This window comes from Balaenoptera physalus (genome assembly GCF_965194825.1).
Source record: "Balaenoptera physalus genome assembly, chromosome: 7".
Classification (NCBI taxonomy): Eukaryota; Metazoa; Chordata; class Mammalia; order Artiodactyla; family Balaenopteridae; genus Balaenoptera; species Balaenoptera physalus.
The window spans coordinates 36,221,576-36,243,354 of NC_138886.1; the positions used below are offsets into that span (position 1 = coordinate 36,221,576).

General features: G+C 40.0%; 2 protein-coding genes and 1 long non-coding RNA gene across 7 annotated transcripts in view; 2 read left to right on the top strand and 1 right to left on the bottom strand.

The window, feature by feature from the left end:
* The window catches only part of CCIN (calicin), a 399,321-nt gene that overhangs the window by 136,025 nt on the left and 241,517 nt on the right, over positions 1-21,779 (bottom strand). The gene's annotated exons all lie outside the window — the stretch shown is intronic.
* The window catches only part of RNF38 (ring finger protein 38), a 123,593-nt gene that overhangs the window by 358 nt on the left and 101,456 nt on the right, over positions 1-21,779 (top strand). The window lies entirely within an intron of this gene.
* Positions 17-12,320, top strand: LOC309663989. Its single transcript, XR_014265546.1, has 2 exons — positions 17-6,509; positions 6,653-12,320. It is a non-coding gene; the product is annotated as an uncharacterized lncRNA (long non-coding RNA).

Genomic DNA, 21,779 nt, shown 5'->3' on the forward strand with positions numbered 1-21,779 from the left:
TCCAGGAGCGGACCAGGCGGGGAGGGGCGTGGGTTGGTCTCGGGCGTGTGTGTTGGGAGGGCGCCCAGAGGCGTGTGGTCCAGCCGCCCGGCCCCGCGGCGGGGGTGGAGCGTTGTCCGGGTCAGGTTAGTCCGGCCCCGGAGCCCGTGTGAGCCCTGCGTCTCCGCTGCGCGGAGCGGCTCACAAAGCCTTTTCCCCCCTGGTGGGTAACCCCCTCCTCTGGGGTGGGCAGGGCAGGACCTCTCTAGGTCTCCTCTGGGCGGCGGAGGAAACGGAGGTTTACGGGGGAAGTGACTTGCCCAAGGTCACATAGCCGGCGAAAGTCGTAACCTGGCTGGAACCCAGGGTCACTCTGGGCCGGCGCGGGCCCGGAGCAGGGGGCGCTGGGAGGAGGAAGAGCCCCTAGCCCCGGAGAACCGAGATTGATCGCGGAGGAGGGGGCGCTAGGCCCCGGCCCCAGGCACGCCCACCCAGCGCTTTTGGGGCTGGCTTAGGAGAAAGGATCTCTTGCAGGCTGGGACGGAGGAGAGCGGCGGCTGATTTGGGGGATTGGTGGTGTCCTGGGGAGCCGCAGGGGGAGAGACTCCTGTGAGGTTGCCCTCTCGGGGAAGAGGGCTTTCTTGAGTGAGTGGGTCAGAGATTCGGAAAGTTCTTACTGGGGGGACCATTTGGTCTCTGCCAGGCCACCTTTCCCACCACTGCACGGACTAAACCAATCCAGCTGGAATTAATAGGAGGGAGGCCTGCCTGCTTTTGTGGAGACGCCTGTAAGGTGTCTTTTTCACGAAATGGCCCGAGTTTCGTTCCTGCCCCAAACAAGTGTATATATATATATGGCCCTAGTAAAGACGTTTCTGCCACAGAAAGCCAAATGAGGTTTTCCCAGGTGGTCTGGACCTGTCACACTTGGGGAACCCCCAGAGAAAGAACAGCTATCCCAGGCGTGAAGGGGTAGGAAGTGAGAGGATTGGGACAGGTCACCCACCTGCCTGGCATGGAAGAGGGCCATGTACTGCATGGGATTCCCGTTTTTCTTTCGGGTGGGTTTTTTTTGTGGATGCATCTTGGAAAGGGATTTGGGGTTCTAGAGGCAACGGAGAGAGAATAGTGTTATAGTCAATGAAGAGGGTCCTGTGGAGCTAGAAAATAGAAGCTGTAGAATGGGGGAAAAGGAGGAAATTTAGTCACTGTGGGGGAAGGGAGATGAAAGGGTTGCTTGAAGGGAGGGGGACAGTGTCTAGTGTAGAGAAAAAGATTGGGCTGTTTCAAAGAGGGAGCCAAAGGTAATGAGCTTGAAAGGAGTCTGTTAGAGGTGGATGGTATCTTACAAGGTTGAGTAATAAGTATTGGTCTGCAATCACATCATTTTCTTTGAGTAAAGACAGTTGTAAGTACTTTTACATAATGTTTTGGGTACTCCCCATCCCCCCCATTCTCTCTCATGTTCTAAGGCTGCAGGCCCGTAGTATTGTCTTGGAAGTAAGCCTTGACAAAAGAGGGAAGGGAAAGACTAATTAGCAAATGCATTAATTAGGGCTCTTTGTCCAAGATGATTCCTTGTTTAAGTCAGCTGTTTTCTTGCTGCCCTCCCGCACCTCAGCTTTCCAGTTGTGGCTGTTGGCAAGGTTCTTTAGGAAGAACTGCCCTGATTCAGACAAGATGGGTTAAATTTTTCTAAAAAACTGAGAAAAACATATTTGACAGATATATATAAAAGTACGAAAATTTACTTGTCAAAGACTTAAAATTAGGGAAATGCAAATTGAAACATCAGTGACATGCCATTTCACACTCATCAGATTGGCAGAAATTAAATGCTGTGATAACCAAGTGTTAGTAAGGTTATGGGGAAATCACCTTTTATATACTGCTAGTGAGAATGTAAATAGACACAGTCACTCTGGAGAGTAGCATAGTGATGTCTAGCTGAAGGAGGGCAAGCAAATCTATTTACCTAAAATGTCCATTTCTGGGTATATACTTCAAGAAATCTTTGCATACTTGCCCAAGAAAATAAGTACAAAAGAAGTACAAGAATGTTTATTGCTGCTTAAATGTCCACCGATAGGGAAATACATAAATTGTTAGATAGTCCCACACAATTGAATATTAGAGCACTGTGAAAAATAAACTATAACCACATGCATTAAAGTGGTTGAATCTTACAAACATAACAGGGGCTGGGGGAGCAAGTAACAGAAGAATTATTAGAGAATGTTTCCACTTGCATAAAATATGAAAACATGCAAAATAATATTGTCTGTGTCTGTGTACATATGTAGTAATAGTATAAAAACATCCATGGTAACAGCTAACACCAAATTCAGAGTAGTGGTTATCTCTCAGGAGAGTGGGTGAGGAATGGGATTGATCAGGGGTACACAGAGGGCTTTAGTTATATCTAGTATTCTATTATTAAACCTGAATCAGATAATTGCAAATTAAGATTTGCTTATCTTGGATGTAGGGTACAGAGATATTTAAATATTTTTCAGATGTTTGAAATATTTCTCACATGCAAAACAATTTCTTGTTTACATAGCAGAGGGTTTTTGTCCCATAATAGTGAAACTCTAGCTACAGGATCCAGCCCAGCACAGCCTGTTAGGCATGCTGGCTGGTGATCCTTTTCTCACCCCATTCTGACCCGCAAAGCCTAGTTTTGTGATGGATGACTTTTATTTTGGAACAGCTGATAGGCACGTGGAGGATTTCCCAGTCTTTCTAAACTTTCTGGTGGACCTAGGTCAGCAGTTTGAGTTTTGTCAAAATATAAGTACTCCAGGACATTCTGATCTATCAAATGTAGGGAGGGACCCAGAAATCTGATTCTGAACATGTTCCCTGGTAGATTCTCATGCCCACTAAAGTTTGAGAACCACTGCCTTAAGGTTTCTTCTGACTGTGGGCTGTACTTCTTCTCAGCTTTGACCAGCCTAGTCCCCAGGCTGCCTTCTGTTGCCCCTCCTGCATGAGTGGGACTAATTTGGACCCATGTGATATTTAGCTCTTTTGTAGGGCATAAAAGAATGATCGGGTTGGAAGCCATTGAATGTTAAACCCTTCATAATCCAGGTTGTCTGTTCCTCTTATTTTCATGCAGGTAGCTAAGGGGCCCACCACCCACCAAGGCTGTTTATCAGGTTTTATAAACTTTAACCACATGTATCACTGTGTATGGTTTTATAGTTAGGATAGGAGCAGAAAAGTGTCTGACTGAGAAGGAAAACTAGCAAATTGGAGAAAGTAAACCCCCAAAGGTAAATGTATGTGATCATGCCTTTCTCTGCAGATGATAGTGATTGTTTGCATGTTTTAGCTTAGCACATGCATTTGAAGTTCAGCTATTTGAACCTGTAATCAAAGATTGGGGGCTTTAGGAACAACTGATTATTCCTCTAGATGGAAGAGTTTCCTTTCTCTCAAATTTGCTAGTTTTCCTTCTTTGCTAGACCCTTTTTCCTCTGGTCCTAATATGTTTATGAATGAACTTATATTAACATGTGTGAGGATTTCTGGTAATGAAATTTGTGAAATGCTGTTTGTTGTTGGTGACGTTCTTCTTTCTGGAGACCTACTTTGGAGGTGCAGTTTTGCCCCAGGTACACTTTTGCAAGGCTGCTGATTAGGGTTGTATAGCTTGTTCTCAGCACTGGGTGCTTGTTTTGTTTTGCAAGTGGGAGTAGAAACCCATTTTGTGCTCCGCTTACCAAGATGAACACCTTGTGTGGAAACTGTGTCCCCTTAGTGGGGGCACCCTTTTCTAATCCTCACAAAGGTGCTCTGTGAACTAGCATGGCCCTGCGGCTTTGGAACTGTTGGTCCAGCTGTTACCCGTCCATATTCACCACAGGCTCTGTGAAGAGGGCTGGTCGCTGCTAGGCCTGAGACTCCAAACGAGTTTTCTCTATGTGAACTTTTCATGGGAAAGGGCCTACCCCTGGCTTTTCATTACCATGCTCAGTTGAACCGAAGAATTGAACCAAAGAGTTCAGCTCAAAATTGTAAAATTTGTTATGGGTCTGGAGAAATTGTACAGAATAAACAATTTGATAAATACCATTATTTATGGAAAGACAATGAGAAAGAAGTCATTGAAAAGACAAAAGCATCTGGTAAGTGAAGGAGAGAAAGTAGCTATATGCCACATTTGCTCATGCAGTCACATAGTGCTCACTTTGAGGGGGAAATACGATACTATTTTTCTCTTCCTATTTCCCCCTACACTAGTATTCCTGAATTTCTTAAGACCTGAGGCTTTTTAGCCAATTTTGAAAATATTTGCCCATTTGTATTTTCCATTAAGCGGTTGTTTACGCTTCCTGCTGTTTCATTTTTTCTTGGAGAGAGAGGAAGGGGGAGTGCTGAACCAAGGACAAGACTGGACTTCCTACTGCTTTTGCAAATAACGGCAGTGTGTTTTTCAGAACAGTTGTCATGGAAGAGTGCTGTTCTGCGGGCTCAAGGGAGAGGTACAATTTGAAGTGGTTTCTATTGTCTTTTTTATTATTATTTTTAAACATGATTGAGGGTGATGGATAGAGGGTTCCATTGTGCTTTTGTTGCTGTCTTGAAGAAATTTTTTTTAAAGAAAATGTATGTAAATAAAACTGAAAATGTTTAACAAAACTAGTCTTATGCCTACACAAGGAGAATAAACAGTTCTCACCTATAAGCCTCACCCAAAGCAGTTTCAGGGTTTTTTTTCTGTTCTTAGTTTAAATGGATATTAGTGCTATTCTAGGGACTGCTTGGGACAGTTAACCATGTTGGGCAGGTGGAGGAGAATGATGGGATTATACTAGAGTTTTATCAGTAGCCCCCTCCAGTCATGATATGGAAAGCTGTCACTGTATTGTCTGCTTTTGTGATAAAATATGCGTAGAAATGAGGGAGAGATTGTAAGTTTTGATATAACCATTTGACCCTGTTGAAAGAAGGGAAGAGGTGGTAAAGAGGAAGAAATACATGCATGGAAGAGAGAGCTGCAAGCAATTAAGTAGTAGAACATTTTGTAGTGCTTCTGGGATGTACCTTGAGTTGACAGTCACCTGTCAGTATCTGTTCTGCTTCAGCACCTTTGATTTCAGTGTTTGCAGATGGTGCTCACTGATCTTTAGTTGAAGTCTGTTTTATTGTCACAGAGCTGGAAAGCGAGCAGTTTTGAAGACTACACTGAAGTAGTAGGGGAGGCAAAGTAAAACAAGTATTCATTGCATAATCACTTTTGCAACTAGAAGATGGGACTCTAATAATTTTTAAAAAGTATTTTCATTTGGCTTTTAGGCTATTTTATTTTTTAAAATTTTTAATAGATTTGTCTTCCTATGTAGATTTTTGCTGCCGCCTGAATACGTGTTTGAGTGAGCACCTACTGGGTGCTGGTAATACCAGTACTAGCCACTGATTCATTGGGGTGATAGCTTCACTGTCAGAGACTTCATTACCTGAAGTACTGAGAACAGCACAAAGGAGTATGTTTCAGCTACTGCTTTCTTTTCTCCCCCTTTTCATGCTTCCTTCTGCTCCCTGCCCTTTTGGGCTTGGTGGTGATCTCTCCATCTGTCAGAACAGGTCCTGTTCTTTACTCTCCTCATGGGAGGGGTGCAGAGGCTTTGTAGAACCTTTGGGCTGGACACCCACAAGTAAAACCCCTCGAACAATATTGAACCAGACCTGAAGGCCTCCAGAGTGGCCCCAGCTCCTCTTCTTTTGTTGCTGCCTATGTTGCCACCACCCACACTTTGCTGTGGAGCCTGGAAGGCGCCCCCCTCACCCCCAATCATACAAAGACGCTTTGTGCTCTGAGGATGTTTTAAAGGCGGGATCACTGTAATTATAATTCCCTAAGCACAACCAAGTAATGGGGGCAGACAGGGTAAAGATGGTATCCAAGTACTTGTTGGTAGGGAGAAGTCAGGCGGGGATTAAAAGCATCTGGAGACAGTACCAAAATGGATAATGGAGCGTTGTTGGTAATGCTGACAGGAATGTGTTTAAGTGAATACATTTCAAGGTTTTAAATTCTAATACTTGCAAGATACTTGAAGCTTTAAAAAGCACAAGACAGCGGGAACTTTTTTTTTCCTAGTCTAAAACTGTAAGTGAAAAGTACTTTACAGTGGGACTTCCGTGGTGGCGCAGTGGTTAAGAATCCGCCTGCCAATGCAGGGGACACAGGTTGGAGCCCTGGTCCCGGAAGATCCCACATGCCGCAGAGCAGCTAAACCCGTGCGCCACAACTACTGAGCCTGTGCTCTAGAGCCCGCGAGCCACACTACTGAGCCCACGTGCCACAACTGCTGAAGCCCGCTTGCCTAGAGCCCCTGCTCCGCAACAAGAGAAGCCACCGCAATGAGAAGCACACGCACTGCAACGAAGAGTGGCCCCCACTCGCCGCAGCTGGAGAAAGCCTGCGTGCAGCAACGAAAACCCAAGACAGCCAAAAATAAATAAATAAATAAAAAATAAATAAACTTATATTAAAAAAAAAAGTACTTTACAAGAAGGTATGTAGAAATCCAGGCCTACTTTGTTTTATGCTTGTGTTGCCAGAATGATTGATTGCCCAAGAAAGCCAAATCTATAACTTGCTTACTATCCATGGGGTGCTCTTACTAATCTTTTTTTTTTTTTTTTTTTTTTTTTTAAGTTTCTAAAAGTTAGCACTGACTGACATCTTGGGAAGCTGATTTCCCCCTACCACCACCAGAAAAAAATCAGTGAATTTGGGGATATGTGTTTAGTAACCTCTTATATCAACCATCCTGTCATGATGTGCTTCTGAGATCTGTTGGCAGTCAATCTTCTAGTGAACACTTTTTTTTACTATGTTAACTATTAGTATATTACTTTTACTAGTGTCTCAAATGTCTTCCTTCCTTCCTGCCTCCCTTCTTTCCTTCCGCCCTCCCTTCCTCCCTCCCTCTCTCCCTTCTTTCATTCCTTCCTTCTGCTCCCTCCCTCCCTTCCTTCCTTCCTTCTTTCCTTCCTTCCTTTCTCTCTCTCCCTTTTTTATTGACAAATAAAATTTTATGTATTTAAAGTGTGCAATGTGGTGGTTTGATGTTTGTGTACATGGCGAAATGATTACCATGGTCAGGTTAATTAATACATTCATCACCTCACATAACTACCTTTTTTCTTGGTGAGAATGCTTAAGATCTATTTTCTTAGCAAATTTCAAGTATACAGTACTATTAACTATAGTCACCATGCTGTACATTAGAGCCTCAGAACTTATCTTATAACTGAAGGCTTGTGCCTTTTGACCAACATCTCATTTCCTCCACTCCCCAGGCCCTGGTAACCACCATTCTACTCTCTGTTTCCATGAGTTTGACTTTTATATTAAAAAACAAATTATTATTATTATTATTTTTAGCTTCTACATATAAGTGACATCTTAAAGTGTTTGTCTTTCTCTCTTTGGCTTATTTCACTTTACATTATGTCCTCCAGTTTCATCCATGTTGTTGCAAATGGCAGGATTTCCTTCTTCTTCATGGCTGAATAATATTCCATTGTATGTATATACCACAACTTCTTCATTCACTCATTCATCAGACACTTAGGTTCTTTCTCTATCTTAGCTATTGTGAATAATGCTGCAATGAACATGGGAGTGCAGATATCTTGAGGAAATCTGCCTTAAATTTATCATCACATAAGAATACTGGGTAGTCCATTACAAAGATATTGCCCAAATAATCCTTAAAAAGACTGTATAAATCTGACAGCTAAATTTTATGAGATTTAAAAATATACAAGGTTCCATTTTATCTGCTTTTAATGAAAAGTAAGGGTGATTACCCCTGTTTTAGGCAAGTATACTGCTCAGCAGTGACATAACATTTTACGAGCTGTTATTTGGCTATTTCATTTGCTTCATTTATAATGCATATTTCTTACAATACATATACATATAACCTCTGACTGTTTACTTCACTGCTCTGGTGGCCAGTAAAAGTAACAATAAAACATTTATTGAATGCCTACTATGTACCAGACACAGTGAGGATTTCAGATTTGATTCACATACACAACAGTTTAGCAATAGACTCCGACAGTGTGTTAGTTGACCAAACAAATTTTTGGGTTTGAGAACATCAAAATTGCATAAATAGTAGTGATATGCTATAATCATGATAATTAACATTGCTAAAGCACAGATCTAATCAGGTCACAAATTTAAGTGGCTGCCTTATAAGTAAAATATTTTTTGGTTTGGCATTCAAGGCCAGCATAATTGGGTCTTCATTATTCCAATCTCTACTATTCTTCATGAATATTCTGCAGGGAAGTGTAATGCCCTGTTTCCATGTGTGTGTATCACTTTTTCACCTCTGTTCGTTTGATTGTTGCTTCAGCTTTAATTTTTCCTATCTTCTCCAAATCCTGCTTATTTTTTAATATCTAGATAACAGTGGTCACTTACTGTGTGCTTATTATGTGCAAGGCTTTGTTCTAAGTGGCTTACCTGGATTAATTCATTTAATTTTCACTACAGTCCTCTAAGGTTGATGCTTTTATCATCTTCATTGTGCAGATGAAGAAACTGGAGCACAGAGAGGTTAAATAACTTGCTAAAGATGACGCAGCTATTAAGAGTGTTATCTAGGATATGAACCCAAGCCGTCTTATTCCAGAGTCTGTATTTTTAGCCATCATGCTTTACGTCTCACTTTATAGATAGCCTAAGCAAACATAGCAGTTAAGTTTTGGTAACGAGATTGAATATAAGCAAAGGTGACCACTGTCTTAGCCACTAGAGAGAATTTGCAGTCTTCAGTTTTACCTTTGTTCCTCCTGAGAAATACACTCCTTTTAAGTTCTGAATTTTTGTGTTAGGATTATTTAATTAATTTTCTTTTTAGTCATTCATTACTTTTTCACATAATAAGGAGTAGGAGTACCTGCATTGGAGTGGGTTCACCTCAGATCAGGCATAGTTAAATTGCTTCTTAGAAAATCTCCCATGTTCTGTGATTCTGAACATTGATCTTAACTCAGTGCTTGTTTGGTCACTTAAGCAGATACAAAACTTCTCATAGAAAAATTAGGCCCTATTCAGAATCCCACCTTTTTGTGGATATGAGTACCTCCCTCTCTGAAATTAGTATAAGAATGGATGTTAGACTTCTTTTTAGCCTTCTTAATTTCCATAATAAACTTTAATTTGTCACAAGCTAAAGTATAAACATATCCCTTTATTCAGTGGTATAGAATATGAATATTTCAGGCATCAGTTGGAGAGCCTGGTGCTGTGTTGATGCTGTCTGACATAGTAGATTATTTGAGGAAGATAATGTAGCATAGTGGTTCCCAAATGAACTACTTCAAACTTGGTTGGAATGCTTGTTGAAAATTCTGTCTTTAGGTGGCCCAAAGTTGGAATCAGATTAAATTTTCTCAAGCAGTTATAGTGTTTCTAATATTATTTCGTTTATGTTGTGGGCTTAATAGGCGTTGGTGGGCCATCCATTTAGAAAATGTTCTATGGGAAAATGGGATTCTAAGGTCAAAACGAGGTACAGTAGTTTTAGACTTTTGGAACATGTCCTGTTTTTGAGTTGAGCACTGCCAACTCAGTCTTTTTCTTTGTTTATGGATAGTTGGAAAAGAAAAATGAATTCTCCACCTTTCAAATTACTAAACAATATGAGAATTCATAGGAGGAAGATAGTCTTCTATTCAGGCAGGATAAAAGCTGATTAAATCCAGATAATTGAGGAATTTCCACCCATTTACTGGTTTGTGTTTCTTTAAGAACCTTAGCATCAGAACATCTCCAGAGTTACAGTATGTTTGGGGCTCTAATGGAAGACATCGTTGACTGTCTTTGCTGTATATGAAGAATATGAGTCATGAATTCTTTTGATCTAATTATCCGATATTTCTATTAAAAACTATGCATATATTGAAAACAAATTACTATTCCATGATATTTTTGAGCTTTAAATAAAAGCCACCATTGTGTGCTTAACAACAACAACCAACAACAGCAGTTAAACCCAAAACCCTACAAAGGCAACAAGTCAAAAGATTTGCCTTAAAGTGAATCTGTGTTTAATTCATGAAGTTATTAATGTCCATGAGATAAAACTAAAGTCAGAATTTGACTGTAGAATGTTTAGGTAATTCTGTACATATTTTGAGTCTAGCTTTTGGTAGAAGAAAATCTTTAAAAAATGAACTCTGTCTCAATTGCCATAAATGATTTTAAGAAACAATTGTGTGGGGTGGGGATAGAAATCAAACTAGTTTTACCATACCAAAATCTTTTTATAGCACTTTTGAGATGTAATGTTCCTTTCTTTTCTTTTTCTTTTTTTTTTATTTTTTAACATCTTTATTAGAAACATGTTTCCTTTCGAAATAGAATTGTTTGATAGAATAGTTATATTATTTTTCCTGATGCTATGTAATTAAAAACCCAAGGCCCAAATTTATTTTGTCTTGATTAAAACTTTTTTTGTATGGAAGAAAAGTTATCAGATGGAAAAGGAGCTTTAGAAATTTTGATTCTGAGATTGCTCTAAGAAGGGAGAGGCAAGTCAAATTGGGTTTGGGCCCCACAGAATTGACTGTGCTACTTCCTGTGTCAGGAAAGCTCAGAGAGAGGGGGCTGTGCTGCCTTGGGGCGGGGCATAAGCCTGGTAGGAACTAGAAGTGAAACTGGAAGTGCCTTAAAAAAGCAGATCGTTGTGTTAGCCGGAATCAGGCTGCCTAAGCAATGAGACAGTATGATTCTCAAGCACAGATGTATATGTCATTACTTTGGCAGATTTCCTGAGAAAGTCAACATGTTTGCCTGTGACTCAGGACAGACCTGAAGACTCCGTGGAGAAAAATGAGACAAGAGCAAAGGAAGAGGGGCTTTAGGGTGCAGGTTTTGAAAGAAAATGTCAGCCTTTGAGGGAGGCAGCAGGAAGTTAAAGGTGGAATTCTGGGGACATTTTCCCCTCCCCACAAGCTCTGTAGAGGTGGAGGCTGCAGCATGGAAGTGGAGGGTAGATACACTTGTAAATGTTGATAAAAGTATCCTTGTTAGAGCAGAAAAGGTGTATGCCTGCGCTTTGTTTTAAAATAATGGATTCCCATTACAGTATTAGTGATACAAACAGAGGTTAGCTAGTCTTACGTAATTTTATTATGCCTGGGGTTAACATTGAAATTAACTTATTTTAAAAGAAAAATGAGAACTTATGATATAATATTGACACCTAAGAGCGGTACATTTCCAGGGTGGTTTAAAGGTAGTTATGTGCTATCTGTCACGCACAAAAGACACTGCTAACATGCTCTGCCTAACTAGGGCATGCAGTGCTGATTTTTTCCCACAGGAGTGATAGATTTAAATTCAAAGAGGTTAAAAACCACTGCTCTTTTTGCTGGCCTCCCCCATTCCCATTCCCAGAAACCACTCATAATACCCTGTGTGCGGATAGGTGCGGGTAATATGGATTGGGGTTAGGTTTATGGCTCAGAGGTAGACCGGCTTCTTAACACTTCAGTTTACTTACGCATCACCCCGGGATCTAGTGAAAAAGCAGATTCCTAGCAAGGGCACAGGTGATGGAGTAGTGGCACTCAAACTTTAGCCTGCATAATAGTCATGTGGAGGGCTGGTTAAAAGGAAGTTTACTGGGCCCCACTTCCTGAACTTTTGATTCACTGTACTAGGGTGGGGCCTTTTAAACAAATTCCTAGGTGATGCTAATGCAGTGGTTGGGGGAGTGTGGGGATATTTTGAGAACCACTGAGGTAGGGTGTAAACAACCCTGAGGAGATTCAAACTGTTCCTCTTGGTTTCTTGAGCATTATTTTATAGCTGAACTGAAAATGGTGAGAAAAAAAGGTTGCAGAAAGTAATAGGGTGGTTAATACTGTTCATGTTGCGCAAACAACACTTCCTAAAGCAATTCTGTGTGTTTTATTGTGGTGAGTATGTGTGTCTGTCTAGAAAAAAGTCGGTGACAAACCCCATCAAAATGATGATAATGGGGCTTCCCTGGTGGCGCTGTGGTTGAGAGTCTGCCTGCCAATGCAGGGGACACGGGTTCGAGCCCTGGTCTGGGAAGATCCCGCATGCCACGGAGCAACTAGGCCCGTGAGCCACAATTACTGAGCCTGCGCGTCTGGAGCCTGTGCTCCGCAACAGGAGAGGCCGCGATAGTGAGAAGCCCGCGCACCGCGATGAAGAGTGGCCCCCACTTGCTGTACCTAGAGAAAGCCCTCGCACAGAAACGAAGACCCAACACAGCCATAAATAAATAAATAAATAAATAAATAAATAAATAAATAATTTAAAAAAAAAAGGTTTGGCAACTTATCTAAGGTCAAAGAGCTAGGAAGGGCTAAGGGATTGTCTGACTCTAGGGCCCAATTTGTGACTGCTATGTTGGAAAAAAAAAAAATGATGATAATAAAGATGATTACTTCTGGAGAAGGATCCAGGATTATGGAGGGTGGGATTTTAGCTTTCTATGTAAGTTTTCCATTTTTAATGAAGATATTGTACTTCTGTTTATGTAATTAATTTTATAAAAAGGTAAAAGAAATCTGGGCCCGGTACCTTCTATTTACTTCTCCACGCCTGTCCTTCACCCATTTCCACCTGGTTCTCTGCCCCAGGGAAAGAGTTCCCAGATCTTCTGGTTTCTGGTTGGGTTCAGCCTTAAGAGGAGATTGAAGGGAAGGAGAAGAATGAGGTCAGAATATTTATTCTCTCTCTTCTCAGGGTAGCCGGCCTTATATTACCTAGGTTCTGGTACTCTCTGTGTCCTGTCTTTTTGGGAGCCAGAGTGATAATTGTTATGCTATAGCTAGTCCTATTCATCCCCTATGGTTTCTGTAGGCCTCACCTCCCAACTTTGTAATTATTCCTTTTATAAATAAACCCCCTTCAGATTATTCTAATTTGAGTTTGCCATCTCTTCACTGTTGGGGTAATGACTGGTGGACTCTCCATTCTTATTCCTCTCCTTACTATAATCCCAGAGGTAGTGACAGTGCTATTTAGATATGTGTATCTTTCCAGACATTTTCTATACATAACGTGGCTGTCAAATAAACAAATAAAACACAAGGGATTATATTGTACTTCCTATTCTTTACATTTTTTTTTTTTACATCATACTATATTGCGACCATCTTTCTACATCAGTGTAATCTGCCTCATTTTTAATAGCTGTAATATTCCATTGTATTTAATAATGGACATACCACAATCTAACCAGTTCCTTATATATTTAACATGACATTTTTAATCATATACTGAATTTTCATTAATACTTAGATCTGTTTCTCACTCTGTTCTATTGATCTGTCAGTATTCTGGCACCAATATTATATGTTTTACTTATTTTAGTTTTATATGGATAAATGCTTTGTAGGGCAACTCCTTGTAGTTATTATTATTTTGAAAAAGACTTTTGCCTTTCCTTACATGCTTTTCCCCACCGTCCAGATATATTTTTTAAAAGTTTTTGTGAGGATTACTGTGAAAATCCCATTGATACACAGATTGGAAAAGCATTAAATTTATGAAGTTGGAAATAGTTAATCTCATCACACTATTAACATCTATCAATCTATTAACATGATTTCTTTCCCCTTACTTTTCTTATAGTATGTGCCTTAGTAGAGCTTAGTAGTGCCATAGTATGTGCCTTAGTAGGGCTTTGTAGTTTAATTCACATAATGTCAATTCCATAGTATTTTATGTTCTTCTTGCTTTTTAAAAAAATTTTATTTATTTATTTATTTAGGCTGTGTTGGGTCTTTGTTGCTGCACGCGGGCTTTCTCTAGTTGCGGCGAGTGGGGGCTACTCTTTGTTGTGGTGCGCGGGCTTCTCACTGCGGTGGCTTCTCTTGTTGCAGAGCATGGGCTCTAGGTGTGCAAGCTGCAGTAGTTGTGGCACTTGGACTCAGTCGTCGTGGCTCGTGGGCTCTAGAGCGCAGGCTCAGTAGTTGTGGCGCACGGGCTTAGTTGCTCCGCGGCATATGGGATCTTCCCGGACCAGGGCTCAAACCCGTGTCCCTGCATTGGCAGGTGGATTCTTAACCACCGTGCCACTAGGGAAGCCCCTCTTCTTGCTTTTGACAGTAGGATTTTTTTCATCATATTTTTGAGCTTTGCTGATGTTAGGAAAAGCTGATTTTTGTATATTTATTTAAAAACCTGCCAATTTCCTGAGCTCTTTCAGTCATTTTAGTAATTTTTCATAGATTTTTCTTGGGTATACCAGTTGGACAACTCTATTATTGGACAATGCTGCTAATTTAGACTCCTTTTCAATACTTTCCTCTATTATTTTTCTTTCTTATTTAATTGGCTACACTGTAACATCCAGAAAATGTCATATTCAGTATTTGACTGTAGCGTAATGAGGCTGCCTCAGTTGTGTTTCACTGTTTGTTGTGGGGTTGACTGTGGGTCTGAAAGCTAACAAGTTAAAGAAGTAGTATTTTTATTTATTAAGTGCTTTTCTTAGAAAGAATAAGTTTGTCAAATGCCTTCCAACTCAGTTATCTACCCTTGGACGTTATGTCTCTTTTTACTTATTTATGTGCTGAATTACTTTAATCAATCTTTAGTATGGAATTATCCCTAAATTTTTGTAATGGAGCTCATAGTACTGGATTGATTTGTTAGTATTTAGGGCTTTGGTATATAATCACAAGAGAGAAGGCCTGTAAGTTTCCTTCCTTGTACCATTCTTGATATAAGGATTTTGGTAGCATGGAAAAATAGCCTTTTGGGAGGAAGGACAGTAACCATTTCTATTTTGTTTTTTAGCTTATTCCATTCAGTTTTCGGTTTTTGGTGTGTGTGTGTGTTGGGGGGGGAAGTAGTCGATTTTGGCAATTTTTTTTTTAAATTAATTAATTAATTTATTTTTATGGCTGTGTTGGGTCTTCGTTTCTGTGCGAGGGCTTTCTCTAGTTGCAGCAAGCGGAGGCCACTCCTCATCGCGGTGCGCGGGCCTCTCACCATCGCGGCCTCCCCCGTTGCGGAGCACAGGCTCCAGACGCGCAGGCTCAGCAATTGTGGCTCACGGGCCCAGCCGCTCCGCGTCATGTGGGATCCTCCCAGACCAGGGCTCGAACCCGCGTCCCCTGCATTGGCAGGCAGACTCTCAACCACTGTGCCACCAGGGAAGCCCCCAATTTTTTTTTTTTTTAAGAAAATTAAATTCTTTTCCAGATTTAAAAAAAAGTATGAGTGAGTTCATTATGTTCTTTTAAAAATTTTCTCTGTAAATGATTTTATGAACTTTCTTCATAAGCTATATTTTGTTCTATTTTGATTAGATTAAAATCTCCCGGCCTATTTCCTCATCTGTAAAATAGGTATAATGAAAATGAGCTAATATATGTGCCAACTACATAGTAAGCAATCAAATGATTGTTGCTGTTATTTTTTTAAAAAATGATTATCTTTTATTCTTGGATCTATTATTTCTGTTTTTGTATACTGATTGAGGAATTTCTGTTCTTTATTAAATTCTTTCTATACACCTTAAAAGATTTTTTAAATGTATACATTTATTGTCTTCTGATTATAAAAATGCACATTGCAAAAAATTCAAACATTACAGAATTATGTATCAGAGAAAATTAAGTCCCTTTATCTGAATTCTTCAGAGATCAATGAGAACAGGTTTGTGTGTATACTCATGTGTGTGTGTGTGTGTTTTACTCGGCACATACATATATGTGTATGTGTATAAATTTATAAAAAGTGGGACCATATTGTTTATACGGTTTTGAAACTTTGTTTCCACTTTATATCTTGGATCCCTTTCCAAGTCAGTATTTATAGACCTAGTTATTCTTTGCTAAAACCTTTATTTGACATGTGATATATTTATAAAACATGCACATCTTGTAAGTTTGCCAATCAGTGAATCATCACAATGTGAACACACTTGTGTAACCAACAGTCAGGTCAAGAAATATGATATTACAGTTACCCCAGACACCTTCCATTGTGCCCCCTACCTCATTCTTTTATAAAATATAACAGCTTTGTTGAGATATAACTCACGTATCACACAGTTCACGCATACTAAGTGTACAGTTCAATGGCTTTTAGTATTTTGGTATATTCATAATTGTGCAGCCATCACCATTGTCTAATTCCAGAATCTTTTCATTGCTCAGAAAAGAAACCCTGTACCCACTGGCAGTCAGTCTCCATTTCCTCCCACCCCAAGCTTAGGAAACAACTACCTACTTTTCTTTTTCTATAGATTTGCCTATTCTGGACCTTTTATAGTGGAATCATACAATATACAGTCTTTTATGACTGGCTTCTTTCACTTAGCATAGTGTTTTCAGGTTCATCCATGTTGTAACATATATCAACATTTCATTCCTTTTCATGACCAAATAATACTCAGTGTATGTCTATACTACATTTTATTTATTCATCTATCAATTAATGGACATTTGGGTTGCATTCACTTTTGGACTAATATGAATAATGCTCCTGTGAACATTTGTGTACTAGATTTTGCGTGGACATATGTTTACATTTCTTTAAGACACACACACACACACACACCACCACACACACACACACACACACACACACACACACACACACACACACACACACACACACACACACCCCACCCCAGAATTACGGGGTCAAATTATAACTCTGTGTTTAACCTTTTGAGGAATTGCCAAACTGTTTTCCAAGGTGGTTGCACCATTTCATTTTACATTTGCACCAGCAATGTATGAGAGTCCTGATTTCTTCACATTATCATCAAAACCTGTTACTATCTGTCTTTCTTATCATAATCATCCTACTGGGGGTACATTGGTAGTTCATTGTGGTTTTCATTTGCATTTCCCTAGTGGCTAATAATATTGAGCATCTTTTCATGTGTTATTGATCCATGTAGATTTTAAAAAGGCTTTTAAACTTTCTCTAATTGTCAGAGGCAGAGCTAAATAGTATCTTTAGTGTCCTCATAATTTTTATACAAGCATTTCAGTACATCTATACTTCTCCACTCTTTATTTTTTCTATATAAATATAATCTATAGTTTTATTTATCTGTTGTTTTTATAAATTGCATATTTTCTTTTGAGAATGATTTTTTAAATGTTTTCATGTAATTATGTAGCCAGATTTACAATAGAATTTTATTTTATTTCTTAAATTTATTATTTATTTTTGGCTGCATTGGGTCTTCGTTGCTGCGTGTGGGCTTTCTCTAGTTGCGGCGAGCGGGGGCTACTCTTCGTTGCGGTGCGCAGGCTTCTTATTGCAGTGGCTTCACTTGTTGCAGAGCACGGGCTCTAGGTGCACGGGCTTCAGTAGTTGTGGCGCGCAGGCTCAGTAGTCATGGCATGCAGGCTTAGTTGCTCCGTGGCATGTGGTATCTTCCTGGACCAGGGATTGAACCCGTGTCCCCTGCATTGGCAGGTGGGTTCTTAACCAATGCGCCACCAGGGAAGTCCCTTTACAATAGAATTTTAAATTGTTTTGCTGTTGCCTTCCATTCTTAGCTATGCAATAAATGTAAATCAATTCATTGGGTGAGTACTGTGAATCATTTCGTTGGGTGAGTACTGTAGTTTTCAGGATCCATGTTTTCACAGATTATGTATAAGATTACACGAGTTGATGATCTGTATGACTGATTTAAACATTTCAAAGGTATGGTTAAGATTTTCATTTCATTGATGTAATTCAGAGCTTTGTGTGCTCTAAATTCATCAGGAGTTTCAAGGTAATATTTTTCATTCAGTTACCCTTCCAGGGAGAACAGCCTGAGGTAGGGGGTTTGCAGAGAAAAATGATATAGTCTGTTTCTTTGTGATCAGAGAGATGAATAGGGAAACCAGATGGACAGACCGGAGAGCATGGTTCCATTATTTGGAAGAATCAACTAATCCCAGAGCATCATATCTACTTGCCTTTGTTCAAATATAATATGTATATATCTGTCTTCATATTTGTGTGATTCATCAGTACCACTGTTCCGTCCATGACCCCTTTTCTGAGTTATTACAAATAGTTTTTGTCCGGTGTATTTTGCCTTAGCCAAAAGTTCATATTGAAAACAGTTCATATTGAAATCTAAATGGAAATACTCCTTGAAGAGTCTATAGGGGATGGCCCACAGGATGATATTGTGAGTTTTCCAAGGCATAGGGGATAGTATTCAATTTCATGGGCCCAGAAACTGGGCTTTTTTCTGCATGTCTACAGGTGATCAGAAGACTCATGCTGTCTAAATAACAGAAGACTTATATCCATACTGAAAGTACAAGTTTATTAATTTGTAATGTGAAAGGGCCTTTCTAATGATTTAAATGCAACAGATAAATATGAATGTCTACTGTGTACTAGGCCTACTTACTGGTTATACAGTAGTGAACAAAAACAGGTAAAACCTCTGCTCTTATGATGAAGCTTGCATTCTGATGATGTGAGACAAACAATAACTAATAAATATATAATATGTCATAAAGATGGTAAGTGCTAAGAAGATAAATAGAGTAGGTAAGGAAAGATGAGCAAAGAATGAAAGGAGCAAGTGCTATTTAAATCCATTGGCCAAAGAAGGCCTCTTTGTTGTGGTGACATTTGAACTGAGGCCTGAAGGAAGTGGGGAGTCAAACTGCAGATGCAGAAGCCCTGAGGCTTCAAGGCGCAGGAGGGAATTCTGAGGCCTAGAGGAGGAGAGTGGCAGGAGGTAGATAGTGATCTTCTAGGACATTATAAAGACTTTCTTTTTGACTTTTGTTCTGAGCGAGATGAGATCACTGAGCAGAGAATGATGATATGATGTGACTTTCTTTTTAGCCAGGTCACTGGCAGCTGTGTTGATAATGGGCTGTAGAAGGGTAAGGATTGAAGGAGGAAAAGCCGTTAAGAGGCTGTTTTGGTTGAGCAGGAGATGAAGTGATTTGCCTGCTTCTTGGTTATAGCTGGGAAGTCAGCCTTCATCTACTTGACCCTTTTTTCTACTTCTGGAAACTGCTTTTGCCAAGATCAATGGTGGTGAGTTGATGTGGCCTGTGGTTCAGGCCACATCTCAGTACGTGTCTTACCAGAATTCTCCATGGAATTCTCCCTCTTTCTTGAATCCTTATCTCTTGACTTCTGTAATCACATAATCCTGGTTTTCCTCTCACCTTTGTGTGTACTTTTTGTTAGCCCCTGCCCCTCAATCGCTACAGGTTTGAGTTGCTCAGGGCTTGGTCCTGTACCCTCATCTCTTCTGTTTTCTCTTGATGATATCGTTTGTTACCAAGGATTTTAAATATCATTTATATGCTGAGAATTCCCAAATTTATATTTTACAAGGAGCTCATATTTTACATGTCAAAAACTAAACTTATTATCCAGCCAAAACTGAGGGGGAACTTGTCTCCCCCCCTACCCCCATTTTCCCCCTCAGATAATGGCATCCAATTGCTTAAACCAGAAACCTAGGAGTCATTTCTGGCACCTTTGTTTTTCTCCCACACCCCTCCCTCTACATCCTTCACCAAGTCCTTTTCATCTCACCTCCAAAATGTATCTTGTACCCTTCCATTTCTTTCTATCGTATCCATCTCACCTTTCCCCCGAACTACCACTCTAGCCTTTCATTTGGTCATCACACTTCTCTGGCTTCCCTCCCATTTTCTCTGCACAGCAGCCAGAGAGCTTTTAAAAGACTGGGTCACATGGTTACTTAAAGCCATTCATTGGCTTCCTGTTGCACTTGAACTTACCCAGTTTTTCCTTTCCCTCTCACAAGCTGTTTTCTCTGCATAAACTTCTCATTCTGCCCTTTGAGTGCTCAGTTCCTACTCATCCGTTAGTGCTCAGCTTTCCTCTGAGGCTTTCCTTGGCTACCCTGTCTAAAGGAGGTTCTACTTCTCTGCTCTCTTATTACACCCTGTTTTTTCCTTCATAGCACTTAACCACAATTTACAATTACTCATTCATGGGTTTGCATATGTGGCCCAGATACTTGTCCTGTCCTTTAGCAGAAGAGTTTGGTCTTCATTGTAACTGATCACAGAGAAAGTGAATTCAGAAGAGGCTGCAAATAATTTTCCACTTTGTCTTGGGTGAGTTCCCAGAAGCCCATTCTCTGATCTTCCTTCCTTTTCTATAACTTTTTTTTTTTTTTGCCCAAGACTGGGAGATCTTTGACAGCTTGTGTTCAGGCCTGGGTTGACTTGTTCCTGGCTCCAGCCAGTAAGGTGGTTTTGATCATCATGTTCTTCAAAACTGAACATTTATAGGATAGACCAAGACCTCCCTCTTATTTGGCCAGCTCTCCTAATATTAACTTTGGTATATTATCCTAAAGTACCTCCTTCTGACCACAAGTTTGGCATTGGGAAGAATAGAAGGAATGAAGGGGACTCGGGTCCCCCTATCCTCCCCCGCCCCTTTAGAAATTGTCTTCCCTACTAGACTGCAAGCAGCATGAGGAGTTAACGTCTCCTGTTTTCACCATCATGATGTACCCAGGGTTTATATAGTGCCTGGCACTTGGTAGCTGCTCCGTATAGAATAAGCATAGAATGGAATTAGAACAAAAACAGGTAGTTCATCTTGTGAGAATTTCATCTCAGTGATAGGGGGCTTGATGAAAAATCTCTTCCTCTCAGCAGTAGATGCCTCTAGTATCCAGATTTGTGCCTGTCCTCTCCTCTGGGCAGAGCTGGACATGACACGAATGGTCTTAGAACCTGTTTCTCATTGCTTATTGCCACCTTCAGGTGGCCCTGTGTTTCTTTATATGTTACATGTTCATGTCACTGATTAAGCTAGTTGCTTCTCCCAGTCCATTAAGTGTTCCTGGGCCTAGGAAAAACCTGTTTTCTGCCACTGTGTTTTACTTTACTCTCTGAATGAACCCTGTTCTTGTGGTAGGGGCTGGTGTGGGGCAGGCACTTGCACCCACACACTTTGTTGTCACTCTATTTACATTTACTCCAGTATGTATGTGTATATGATACCTTGACTAAACCAATAGAAATGAAAGAAAGTTCTTTTTATTCCTGCCTCTGAATTTCCTGTTTGGTTGCTTAAGTTTTGGATTAGGTTAGTTTCTTCCTACTTATGGTCACTTACGCTAGAGAAGTAAACTGTCAATTTTGCAACTAGCACAACCTATTCTTCCTTCCTTCCTTCCCTCCTTCCTATTTATTTACTAATTTATTTATTTTGAGGTGTCATTGGTTTGTAACGTTATATACGTTTCATGTGTACAACATTATATTTCTACTAACATATATACTATAGTATGCTCACCACCAAAAGTTTAGTTTCCATCCATCATCATACAGTTGATCTCCTTTATCCATTTCACCCTCCACCCCGCTCTTTCCCCTCTGCTAAGAACAACCTGTTTTTAATATTCTCCACTACCTTGTTTGTCAGACGCCTGCATGGAGTTGTGGAGAAGGTGTGCAGGTAATTAACTCTGTGTGCTTATATCAAACAATTATGCTGTGCCTATAAATGGGAGAATTGGAATTTCTAATGTATTTATTGGTCATTACAGTTTTTAATTTTCAATGTTTTGTAGGCAGTTGATCATGATCTTAATAAACCACAAGAAAAATGTTTTTTTAATTACATTTGTGATCTTTAATTGGAGGCATTGATTTTGGCCCTGAGTATAGTTTTCAGATATTAAGAGGCATAATTTTGGTGAATGAATTGAATTTCTCTGCCTTTTAAGTTAAAAAAAAAATTTTTTTTTTTTGCATTAAGATAAAAATTTTTCCTCTAAAGTGTT